At 43.8% G+C, this 13,064-nt stretch overlaps 1 protein-coding gene across 2 annotated transcripts in view; it reads left to right on the forward strand.

The window, feature by feature from the left end:
* LOC128846672 (OX-2 membrane glycoprotein-like) overlaps positions 1–13,064 on the forward strand; it is a 154,795-nt gene that overhangs the window by 102,152 nt on the left and 39,579 nt on the right. The window contains exon 10 of one of the 2 annotated variants that reach the window (XM_054045979.1): positions 12,475–12,490. The exons of the other annotated variant lie outside the window; for it this stretch is intronic. The gene's annotated coding sequence lies outside the window, so the exon portion shown is untranslated. Of the gene's footprint in view, positions 1–12,474; positions 12,491–13,064 lie in introns of those variants that run through there. 2 annotated transcript variants of the gene reach the window in all.

Raw genomic sequence — 13,064 nt, forward strand, 5'->3', positions numbered from 1 at the left:
CCCTGCTTCTACCGCCCCGTCCTTTAAATAGCTGCTGGAGTCCTGGAGTAGTAGCGGGGCTCTGGCAGCTATTTAAAGAGCCAGGGCAGTAGAAGCAGCGGGAGCCCCGGACTTTTTAAATAGCTCCCAGAGCCCCGCAGCCCTACCCCAGGGCTCCAGCAGTGGGGCTCTGGTGGCAATTTAAAGGGCCTGGGGCTCCATCCCCTTCTGGGAGCCCCAGGCCCTTTAAATTGCCCCCTGGGGAAGCCGGGCCACCGCTGTACGGTGCACCGGCTCTCCCCTTTAACAGCCTGTTCTACACCGGCTTCTAAATTTAACAACCGGTTCTTGCGAACCAGTGGGAACTGCTTATCATCTCAAGCTCACCACTGTTTATCATCTCATGAGAAAATCTATAGTTAAAACTGTCCAAGTTTACAAGGGAATCAACAATAAAGTGTCCACAGAGGAGGATGAGCAGAGGCACAGACAGCAAAGAGACAAAGTAATCAATAGACTTTCCCTAACAGGTGACTTATTGAGAGGATCTTTGGGACAGAATTTGCATTTTCTTTTAAATCAAACATTTGCTTTTAAAAAGTCTTCATGTGTTTTTCATTGGAAACCTGACCATGTTGGGATGGAGTAGCTAGGAATTGTGAATGGTCTTTCATCTTCACAGTTCTTTTTTAATCTCAAAATAATTAATGACAAATTAATTTGAAGTAATCTGAAGTGAGCCCTGCTGACACATTTATATAGGCTAGTCTGGACACCCTCTAAGGACTTGTTAACATATGGAGCTATTTAGGAATAGCTGTTGAGGAACAGATATTCCTGAATAATTCCAAATGTGAACACTCTTATTCTGGAATGTGAGTGCCTGGTTCCTGTTTAGTTCATTGGTTCAAGTTAAACAGGCTGAGGCACTCACATTCCAGCATAAAAGTGTTCAAACTTGGAATTATTCAGACATAACTATTATGCTTTAAATATATACATCTGTTTCATGTACAGCACCCTGGATAATAACATGCAAGGACTCCATGCTTGCACTGGCGGCATTAGGCACCTATCACCCAAACAATTGCAGGGGGCCCTGAGGCAGCAAGAGAGTCCCCTGAAAGCCAGATCAGGCCCATGAGGGTCTTCCGTTTGGCCCACTATGGGTCTGCGGTTCCATCTCCTCCCTGCTGGGGGTTCCGCTGTAAGGACTGCCCCTCTCCCCAGCTCGGGCTTCTGCCGGCTCTGGCACCTGCTTGGTCGTAGCTTCAGCATCCTCAGGCTGAACCACCTTTAAGTGCCACTCCCCAGCCCTGCCCACCAGCTTGGTGGATGCTCTGCAGCCAGAAAGCACAAGAATTGGAGCTCCCACTGCGTGGTGGTAAAATTCAGTTGGCAATTGATTAACAGAACTATTTACAGAGATTCTGCAACTTTATTAAGCCCTGTGCACACCGTCTGGCTTCCTGATGCCTTCTCCTTACTATTCCCTCTTGCAACCCTGCTCCTCCCTCCAGGTTCCGTGCAGGTTGCTACAATACCAAACCTTAATCCTAATTCTCTTTTCAAGTGTAGACTAGTCTTAAAGCTGCGCCTTCACTGCCCCCCAAAAAGGGTATGTTTACAGCAACATAACTCATGCACATGGGCTATCTCGCTGTAAAATCTTAGTGAATTTAAGTCACTGTAGTCATCTTCATGGTGTAGCTAGGCAAGCTCAACCATGGATAGGGGTTAAAGCATCGACTTCACCTAGCTACAGCAGTAAAAATTACCCGTGCCTTGTCTCCACTGTAACTAGGGTTTTACAGTAAGATAACTAACCTGCATTAGTTATGTGAATGAAGGGGGGAAAAAACTCGTGATTTTTGGCTGGGAATAGACTAAATGCTTTTGCAGGGCTACAGCTATCTGCAGTTTCCCCTAGCTGATGAACCACAAACATTTGAGGAGTGTCCAGACTAGCCTTTACAAATACATTAACTACCTCCAGTTAACTGGCAATCAGTTAAGTGAAAGTAAAATCTTGAGTGTAGACATAATGTGTTTTGAATATGGCCATATCAGTAGACAGTAGTGACTGAAAGCTGTCGTCATGTGAGAGCTATTGAATGACCTAACCAAAATATATCCATTACCTCAGGTTGGTAATTGGATCTTAGGGATGCAGGGTCCACAGCATAACTTGCTCTAGCAGCGAGGGCAAGGATAGAACAGGCTGTAAAATGGAGCTTTGGAACGGGGTTCCCCTAAGTGAGGAACGAGGCATGTGGGGAGGGGAGCAGTGTAAGGGGATTTGCAGTGCTTCTGCCTATGCTGTATCTCTTCCTTGGCTAAAAAGAAGGCTATTAAGTCTGCTAGGCTGGCACCTTCCACCAACCCTAAAATCACTTCAAAATTCAGAAGACAAGAGAAGATTTCTAAACCGAACACACTTGGCGGAATTAACCAAGTGTGCTATGTGTGGGGATTCCTGTGTAAACCAATAAAACCCCAAGTGAAAATTGTAGGCTTAAAAAAAAAAAGGGTGCTATCTTTGCAGCATTTGAAAACTGCTGGTTAAAAGGATCCATATAACTTGGATCCTTACACATTTGCTGTGAGCTTCTCTCTGGAAACACAGCCCTGAAGGACAAAGCAGTGAGGGAGGTGAGCAAGTGTGACTTTTCATATAACTCAAGGAAAGCAGTTCTTTAAGCACCATTTAAAAAAAAATAGGGGTGTTGATTAATTGCAGTTGACTCATGCAGTTAACTCAAAAATTAATCGTGATTAAAAAATTAATCACAGCTTTAATCTCACTTTTAAACAATAGAATACGAATTGAAATTTATTAAATATTTTGATGTTTTTCTATATTTTCAAATATATTGATTTCAATTACAACAAAGAATACTAAGTGTATATTTTATATTTTAATTGCAAATGTTTGCACTAGAAAAATGATAAAAGAAATAGTATTTTTCAATTCACCTCGTACAAGTACTGTAGTGATTCTCTTTATCATGAAAGTGCAACTTACAAATGTAGATTTTTTTTGTTACATAACTGCACTCAAAAACAAAACAAAAACATGTAAAAATTTAGCGCCTACAAGTCCACTCAGTCCTACTTCTCGTTTAGCCAATTGCTAAGACAAACAAGTTTGTTTACATTTACGGGAGATAATGCTGCCTGCTTCTTATTTATAATGTCATCTGAAAGTGAGAGCAGATGTTCACATGGCACTGTTGTAGCCGGCATTGCAAGGTATTTATGTGCCAGATATGCTAAACAGTCGTATGCCCCTTCATGCTTCGGCCACCATTCCAGAGGTCATGCTTCCACAATGATGATGCTCGTTAAAAAAAAAAAAAAGCATTAATTAAATTTGTGACTGAACTCCTTGGGGGAGAATTGTATATCCCCTGTTCTGTTCTACCCGTATTCTGACATATATTTTATGTTATAGCAGTCTTGGATGATGATCTAGCACATGTTGTTCATTTTAAGAACACTTTCACTGCAGATTTCACAATACGCAAAGAAGGTACCAATGTGAGATTTCTAAAGATAGCTACAGCACTTGACCCAAGGTTTAAGAATCTGACGTGCCGTCCAAAATCTGAAAGGGACGAGGTGTGGAGCATGCTTTCAGAAGTCTAAAAAGACCAACACTCCGATGCGGAAACTGCAGAACCCGAACCACCAAAAAAGAAAACCAGCTATCTGCTGGTGGCATCTGACTCAGATGATGAAATTAACTGCTTTGGATTGTTATCATGCAGAATCCGTGATCAGCATGGGCACATGTCCCCTGGAATGGTGGTTGAAGCATGAAGGAACATATGAATCTTTAGCGCATCTGGCACATAAATACCTTGCGATGCCGGCTGCAACAATGCCATGTGAACGCTTGCTCTGACTTTCATGTGACATTGTAAACAAGAAGTGGGCAGCATTATCTCCCGCAAATGTGAATACACTTGTTTGTCTGATCGATTGGCTGAACAAGAAGTAGGACTGTGTGGACTTGTAGCCTCTAAAGTTTTACATTGTTTTGTTTTTGAATGCAGTTATTTTTATACATAATTCTACATTTGTAAGTTCAACTTTCATGACAAAGAGATTGCACTACAGTACTTGTATTAGATTAATTAAAAATACTACTTCTTTTGTTTTTTACAGTGCAAAGATTTGTAATAAAAAATAAATATAAAGTGAGCACTGTTCACTTTGTATTCTGTGTTGTAATGGATATCAATATATTTGAAAATGTAGAAAACATCCACAAAAATTTAACTGGTATTCTATTATTGTTTAACAGCCTGATTAATCGTGCAATTAATTGCAATTACTTTGTTTAATCACTTGACAGCCCTAAAAAAATAAAAAAAGGCTCCTAGTATCTGAGCTCGTATTTGTTCCCCTCCCTCCCACCGCAACTCAGAAACAGACAACTCCCTGTAACTGGAACCCATACTAAAGGGGCTTCCAGCTGATCACATGGCCAAATGCAGCACATCCTTTTCTTTTTCTAAAGAACTGCTGAAAAACACCTATCTTTCTCAGAAAGGAAACCAGTTGTCAGTTGCATTTTGCATCTGTGCACTATAGTATAGTAACACATTAATAGGTGAAATGTTTTTTAAAATAACAATAGTAAAAAATCTTAACATCACAGAAAGGGGAACTTGTCAGGGTGCTTCCAGTAAATAAGCCTTAGGGGTCATTATGACTTGGATTTAATTTTAGACCCTACTGCTGCAAACAGGCCCAGGCAGGTGCCCCACTATGCTTTTGCAGAGTCCCACTGAATTCACCAAACCTCTGATCAGGTTTAAGGGTCTGACCGTGAATTCCTCTGCTGGAGCAGGGCACTTAGGCTAGGTCTACACTACGGGGGGGGGGGGGGGGGGGAGGGTGTTGACCTAAGATACGCAACTTCAGCTACGTGAACAGCGTAGTTGAAGTTGCGTATTTTAGGTCGACTTACCTGGCTATGAGGATGGTGGGAGCTGACCGCTGCCACGCCGCCGTCGACTCCGCTTCCACCTCTTGCCGCGGTGGATTTCTGGAGTCGACGGCAGAGCCATCAGGGATCGATTTTGTCGCGTCTTCACTAGACGCGATAAGTCGATCCCCAATAGATGGATTGCTACCCGCCGATCCGGCGGGTAGTGAAGACATGCCCTCAGTGTAGAAAGAAACTAGAGCTTGTCCCTGAGCTCTGACTGTATGCTCTTTCCTGCCATCTGGTGGGTGCAGCAGAAAAGCCAACCTTTCACTTATTCTAGAGTTGGGCAAAACCCACCACACAAAACATGTAACTTCTGTTGCATGCCTCAGTCATATTTAAAGGCTAGAGTCAGGTGAGAAAATAATATTCCCTTGCTTATTGTTACCTGAGGTCTACCATGTGTGCCCCCCGCCCCTTACTGGCTCTTGTCTTTGAGTACTCAAGCTGGTACTTTTCTCCCCACTTAACCTCTTCTAGTGTTGATTAAGTTTCTTTCTCTCAGGAATGCCCCAAGTGGTTGTCCTCTAGTAACTACCACCAGTACCACTGGACTTAAATAAAGCAAGAGTTATGTGACATAGGAAACAGAATTCAACAAGAATGAAATATGCTATGAAAAAAACTGGTTAGGATATATGCTGCAATTTACCGTTTCTTAACTGAGTAAGGTTAGAACTCCTACACCTGAATGTCTGCTTGCCTCTCTCCTATCACCCACGGTGCTAAGTTTAATCAGACAATGATTCATCTCTCCACTTGTACCATCTTCAGCTCAGTCAGCCTCCTGGCAACTCCTTTTGGCTTTGTCTATACTGGAGAAATATTTGGAAATGTTACGCATCCGTGTTTACCCCTCACACTGTGGGGATCATTCCTAAATAAATAAAATGGCTTGAGAGCCCACTTCAAGACACTTACCCAAAAGTTCTGAGCTTAAAAAAAATGAAATAAAAGAGCCTGGTCTACAATTCTGGCACTCCTCAACTTAGCCACGACGGACACTGAGTTAGCTGTGCTTTGTAATTAAACCTGAGAATGTGACTTTTCTGAATAAGTTTAATGCGAACCAAAGTAACCAGCAATATCAGCAGGTAATTAGAGGTGACAATACATGCGTTGCAATGGAAACTCTGCAAACTGGCTGTCAAAAGGTACCAGTGTCTGGAGCAAAGGAACAAGTGATATCTAACACTGTCGTGAGAGAGATGGGGTATAAAACACACCTTAGTTAAGCAACTACTTAAATGATTACCTGTACCACATTTCTTAGGGTTCTTTTAACTTTGATGACTTAACTAAAGAAATGGACTCAAGAGCTGAATTTAGTTTTATTAAATATCCTTAACAGCAGCAACTAATCTAAAAGCTGCCAGAAAAGCATTGGAGTATGATTTGGCTAACATAAATTAGAAAACTGGACGATTTAGCCATTCAGGTTTTCAGAATCAAATCACATAACCACAATAGAAAATAACACTTGTGCTCTGTTTCTATCTTGGGAAGGTGATTTTGTTTAGAGTTTTGACTGAATCCCTCAGAACAGGGCCTCACTTGTGCCAGTTAGATATCTATTCCAGCATTGCTAAATGTCCAACCAAAATGCAAGTCACGCTCTCTCACCATTCAATCAGGGAATGAGACATCAGATTTTGAGTTCGTGTTGCTAGAACTGGAATTTTCCAGTCTCTTTGTGTCAGGGCCGGCTCCAGGCACCAGCTGAGCAAGCTGGTGATTGGGGCAGCAGATTGTTGGAGGCAGCATTCTGCCCAATCCTAGGGCAGCACGGCCCCTTTTTTTTTTGTTCTGCTCCGGCCACCCGGTAGGGGGCGGCTGCGCGGAGAATCAGAGTGCCCTGCAGGGCAGTCCTCTTCCTTCCCTCCCCGCCGACCGGAGCGGAGCCCTCGCGGCAGGAGGCGGCGCAGAGGGAGGGGCTGCGTGGCAGCACCCCTGCTGTAGCCCTGGCCGCCCCCTTCTCTCTCTCTCCCGCCCGCTCCATCCGCTCCCCCCCCCAGCCAGTCCCCCTGCACCCGCGCTCCAGCCGCGCCACATTTTTTTTTTTTTTGCTTTGCCGTTCTGCCCACCCCATTTTTTTTTTGCTTGGGGCGGCCAAAAAGCCAGAGCCAGCCCTGCTTTGTGTAACACATCTTGTCACACCAGTTTGTGTTAGGCAAGTTAGGCCCAACCATCTTGAGACATACCTTTAACACATACCTTTTGCTGTGGTTAGCAGATTACCTCTGCAAGTCACTTTGCATGGGCCCCTTTGCAGTGCATCTCTTGGCCAGCCTTGCAGCTATGCTTGCTCAAGTTGCAGTTTCTCCATCAACTCTGCTTGCTGCTGAAATGTCCAATTTAAAGTTCATATAATTTACACCATGCCCCTCCATAGTCTTTGATTCTCTTTAAACTTCTTTTTAACAGTCCATGATAGAATGCAAAGTCACTTCAAGAACTGTTGTTCTCCAGCAGCCTAGGGCATCTGTATAAATTTTCCATTTCTGTTCCCCTTGCTTTAACAATAATGGTGAAACCTTAGTATGTATGGCTGAGCTGGGTCTCTGCCTTATTAACCAAACAGTTACATTTCTTTTTATTCCACTCAGTGGTCAAGTGTCCTTATAAACACAGTATTTGGCTTCAGTTCCTTCTGTTTACTGCTTCTTTCAACACAGCACATTATCCTTACTTCATTTAACCTAAAATAAATCAATATGAATGCACCCTCTTTCTTTTCTAACAGGATTGACCATGAGGTAAATCTTGTCATTAAATATCAGAGGGGTAGCCTTGTTAGTCTGGATTTGTAAAAAGCAACAAAGAGTCCTGTGGCACCTTTAAGACTAACAGATGTATTGGAGGATAAGCTTTCCTGGGTGAATACCCACTTCGTCCTGTTGTTAAAGTTTACAATATTTTGTGCAAAACTATATCCCTTGTAGTTGACTTCCCTTTATACACATTTTATTTATAATATTAAATTCAATCAGTTTTCCTGTTTTACTACTATATCTGGTACATCACATACTATCCATGTTTGATATCAATTTAAAATGTTTTTTAAAAATGTAATTCATTCACAGAAAGGGAAAAAGCAGAAGTCTCTTTAGCTGTACCAGCAGCACACTCTTGTAAAAGTCTGTAGTAACTCTGAGTTTTTCTCAGACTGTTGAAGAAATCTAGCCATTAGACACTGGGTTTTCATTCTCTTAGCCCTCTGTTCTATCTGTCCAAAAAGCCTTGATACTTGGGCAGTTTTTAAACAGTAATAACTCATAATTTGGGGGCCTTAGTCACTACATTGTGCTGATGCAGCGCGTGATAAGTAATCTGACTTGCATTGGGTCTTTCTGTTTAGAGTGGAGATGTTGCTGTAATATCCACTAGCTGTCAACCTAACTACCTCTAACTAAAATAACAGGAAAGTCTATTACTATCCAATACATAGATGGGAAATGGTGTGCAGTGACTGGAAATGGGGTTTGCTGGCTGGCAGCAAGTTGTTCTGATAGGTTAGATGCTGTCCTCCCTGTTGCCTCTCTCATTCTCTCTCTGCAGCGATGCTCAGGCAGGATAACATCCCATATGAGTCCTCTTGTGAAGATGATGAGTTCCTCTTTCTCTAGCTGTCTCAGCAGAAAACAGGGCCTGTTTCCCTCTGATCACGCCTTCAGCCAGTTCAATGGGTAGCTTTAGCAGTTGTGGGGAGAAAGGGTAAGTGAGTACTTGTCTGCAATGATAAGTGCGCTTGCGGTATATTATTCGGCCACTAGATGTCTCTATGTTGTATAGAGTAGATGTGCTCTCTGGTATATCAAGGAAACTAAGCTGAAACCCAAGCTGCATGGCGGCTTGTCTGTCCATGCGGCTCAGAGGCCCACTTGTTGACGCAGTAGCCCGACAGTAGCTATGCATTTGAGTTGGGCTACTCATGTTACATAGGGTCAGGTTTGCAAGAAGGTTCAGAGGCTTCAGTGAATGTAGGCAAGTTTCTAGTAGCGCTGGAATCATTTATTTCCACTTGGCAGTGTCCATAGAGTTTCTGAGTTTGTTCAAACACAGTGTGAGCGCAACTCAGAAACACAAGCTGCTGCATGATCTGAACTCAGGTTTGGGGTTTGCAGGAATTCCTGAGAATTGAAATGCACAGTTCTGCAGCACTCCATCACAGACCAAGGAATTAAGTTACACCAGTAATTTGTGTCTGTACATCCCCTGCGGTAAGGCAATGGACTGATATACTTATGGCTTGTTCCTGAAGTGACGGAGTGTTTTCACAGCTCACTGTATGGCAATAGGGGGTTTTGGGAGGTGGTAGCAGTTCCTCTTTTCTTTCCACAGTCTTTACAGCAGGTGTTACCAGCTGAGTCAGGTCCAAGGCTGATGCATATGGTGCTTGCATAAATGCATTCAGTTCAGGAACAGATTTTCAAGCTGTGCACATCTGTTTTATAGAACAACTGCTCTCTTGATATGATGCCCTTAACACCTTGTAATGCCACAGTAAATGGGTTTTTTATTGCACAGATGGGCCAAACCAAAACACCTGCAAACTACATATATTTGGCTTTAAAGTTGAAATGTACAGCTTTTAAGAAGGCAGTGCAGTCTAGTGATTAGCATACAGAAATGGGAGCCAGAAGACCAGAGTTCTAGGCCTGCCATGTACTTGCTCTTAAAGAAGTTCCTAACATATCTGTGCTTCAGATTCCTCATCTGTAACATTGGGGAAATGATACATTTCATGATATCTTAATTTATTATTAATAACTTTTTTTAGTGTGTTGGGGGAAATTTCAGTGAATTTTGTGCTGTTGAAAGGTGGAGGACTGAAAGCCTTGGTGACAGGAGTATACCTCCAGAATGCAGACCCAGCAAAAATACCCATCTGAGAGAGAGTATTATATCAAGCCCCTCATCCCCCATAAACAAATAACACAAGTATGTGGGGGGGGAGGGGAATTAGACCAAGGCACAAAACGAGATCAAACTAGCTAGAGACATAAAGTGTAACAGGAAAACATTCTACAAATACATTAGAAGCAAGAGGAACACCAAGGACAGGGTAGGCCTGTTACTCAATGTGGGGGTGGGAAATAATAACAGAAAATGTGGAAATGGCAGAGATGCTTAATGACTTATTTGTTTTGGTTTTCACCAGAAGGTTGGTGGTGATTGGACATCTAATGTAGTGAATGTCAATGAAAATGAGGTAGGATCGGAGGCTAAAATAGGAAAAGAACAAGTTAAAAATTACTTAGACAAGTTAGATGTCTTCAAGTCACCAGGGCCTGATGAAATGCATCCTAGAATACTCAAGGAGCTGACTGAAGAGATATCTGAGTCATTAGCGATTATCTTTGAACAGTCATGGAAAATAGGAGAGATTCCAGAGGACTGGAAAAGTGCAAATATAGTGCCAATCTATAAAAAGGGAAATAAGGACAACCGGGGAATTACAGACGAGTCAGCTTAACTTCTGTATCCAGAAAGATAATGGAGCAAATAATTAAGCAATCAATTTGCAAACATTTAGAAGATAATAAGGTGATAAGTAACAGTCAGCATGGATTTGTCAAGAACAAATCGTGTCAAACCAACCCAATAGCTTTCTTTGACAGGGTAATAAACCTTGTGGATGGGGAAAGCAATAGATGTGGTATATCTTGACTTTAGTAAGGCTTTTGACACTGTCTTGCATGACCTTCTCATAAACAAACTAGGGAAATACAACCTAGTTGGAACTACTATAAGGTGGGTGCAAAACTGGTTGGAAAACCATTCCCAGAGAGTAGTTATCAGTGGTTCACAGTCATGCTGGAAGGGCATAACCAGTGGGGTCCCGCAGGGATCAGTTCTGGGTCTGGTTCTGTTCAATATCTTCATCAATGATTTATATAATGGCATAGAGAATACACTTATAAACTTTGTGGATAATACCAATCTGGGAGGGGTTGCAAGTGCTTTGGAGGATAGGATTAAAATTCAAAATGATCTGGACAAACTTGAGAAATGGTCTGAAGTAAATAGGATGAAATTCAACAAGGACAAATACAAAGTACTCCATTTAGGAAGGAGCAATCCGTTGCACACATACAAAATGGGAAATGACTGCCGAGGAAGGAGTACTGCAAAAAGAGATCTGGGGGTCATTGTGGACCATAAGCTAAATATGAGTCAACAGTGTAACACTGATGCAAGAATATCATTCTGGGATGTATTAGAAGGAGTGTTGTAAGCAAGACATGAGGAATAATTCTTCCGCTCTACTCTGCACTGATTAGGCCTCAACTGGAGTATTGTGTCCAGTTCTGGGTACCACATTTCAGGAAAGATGTGGACAAATTGGAGAAAGTCCAGAGAAAAGCAACAAAAATTAGTAAAGGTCTAGAAAACATGACCTATGAGGAAAGATTGAAAAAAATAGGTTTGTTTAGTCTGGAAAAGAGAAGACTGAGAGGGGACATGATAACAGTTTTCAAGTACATAGAAGATTGTTATACAAGGAGGAGGGAGAAGAATTGTTCTTAACCTCTGAGGATAGGAGAAGAAGCAATGGGCTTAAATTGTAGCAAAGGAGATTTAGGTTGGACATTGGGAAAAACTTCCTAACTGTCAGGGTGATTAAGCACTGGAATAAATTGCCTAGGGAGGTTGTGGAATCTCCATCATTGGGAATTTTTAAGAGCAAGTTGGACAAACACCTGTCAGGGATGGTCTAGATCAGATGTGGGCAAACTCGGTGGCCCACGGGACCGTCCTGCCTGGCCCCTGAGCTCCCAGATGGGGAGCCTAGTCCCCAGGCCCTCCCCCACTGTCCCTCCTCCCCCATAGCCACGCCACTGCGCAGGCCGAGCTCTGGCCCACCCACTGGGCAGCGTGGGGAGCGCAACTGGCTCTTGCCGGGTATCGCAGCTGTGAGCTCCTGCTGCTGGTAAGGGGGTGGGGACCGGGGGTGTTGGGTAGGGGAGCGAGGAGTCCTGGGGGGCAGTCAGGGAGGAGGGGATGGTTGCATGGAGTGGAGGTTCTGGGGGGGATGGTCAGGGGATGGGGAACAGGGAGGGTTGGGAGTGGGAGTCTCGGGGGGCCTGTCAAGGGGTGGGGGTGTGGATGGGGTTGGGAGGGCAGTCAGGGGACAGGGAGCAGGGAGGGTTGGATAAAGGGGTGGGATCCCAGGGGACAGTTAGGGGCGGGGGTCCCGGGACGGGTTGGTCAGGGGACAAGGAGCAGGGGCGGTTGGATGGATTGGAAGTTCTGAGGGGGGCAGTCAGGGGGCAGGAGCCAGGCTGTTTGGGGAGGCACAGCCTTCCCTACCCGGCCCTCCATACAGTTGCGCAACCCCGATGTGGCCCTCAGGCCAAAAAGTTTGCCCACCCCTGGTCTAGATAATACTTAGTCCTGCCTTGAGTGCAGGGGACTGGACTACATGACCTCTTGAGGTCCCTTCCCGTCCTATGATTTTATTAATTTACATTTTCTCTCTCTCTCTTCATCAGGTCATCCAGTTTTGTGGTATTCTGCATTCTGACAGAGGCTTCTCTCAATAGCTGCTGCTCCTCACAATGTGGTATTAAAAAGAGCAGCAGGTGGTTATCAGCATCTTGCCAGCCAGGCTCCTGGTGTCACTGGGTTTGTGGGATTGAGGGTGTGGAGTGTGGCTCTCCACTCACTCTCTCTCTCTCTCTCTCATAAATGGGGGAGCTGCAGTATTTTAACATTTGTGACTCAGCTTTTCTTTATGCTTAGATTTAAAAGATAGAGCTGTGCAGAGAGAGTGGAAACCATGCTGGTGGGTGAGAGACCGGGGGGCGAGGGGAGAGGTGGAAACCATTCTGCTCAGCCTTCAGTCTACCATGTGCCAGTAGCTTTCTAAAATTAAACCTCCCATCTGTCAACTGCTTCCTTCCCCCGTTTGCAGCCTCACAGCTCTCTCTCTTATCAGGGTCTCTAATGTTGATAAAAGGTTAATGGTTAAAATGGGAAGGTGTGGGCATAGCCAACCTTGCAGAGAAGTGTGATGAGCTAGGGGTGAGAGGCGATGGGGAGGCATAAAGAACCACTGTCATCACTTCATTAGTAAAAGTCT

The sequence above is a fragment of the Malaclemys terrapin genome, chromosome 1 (assembly GCF_027887155.1).
Source record: "Malaclemys terrapin pileata isolate rMalTer1 chromosome 1, rMalTer1.hap1, whole genome shotgun sequence".
NCBI lineage: Eukaryota > Metazoa > Chordata > Testudines > Emydidae > Malaclemys > Malaclemys terrapin.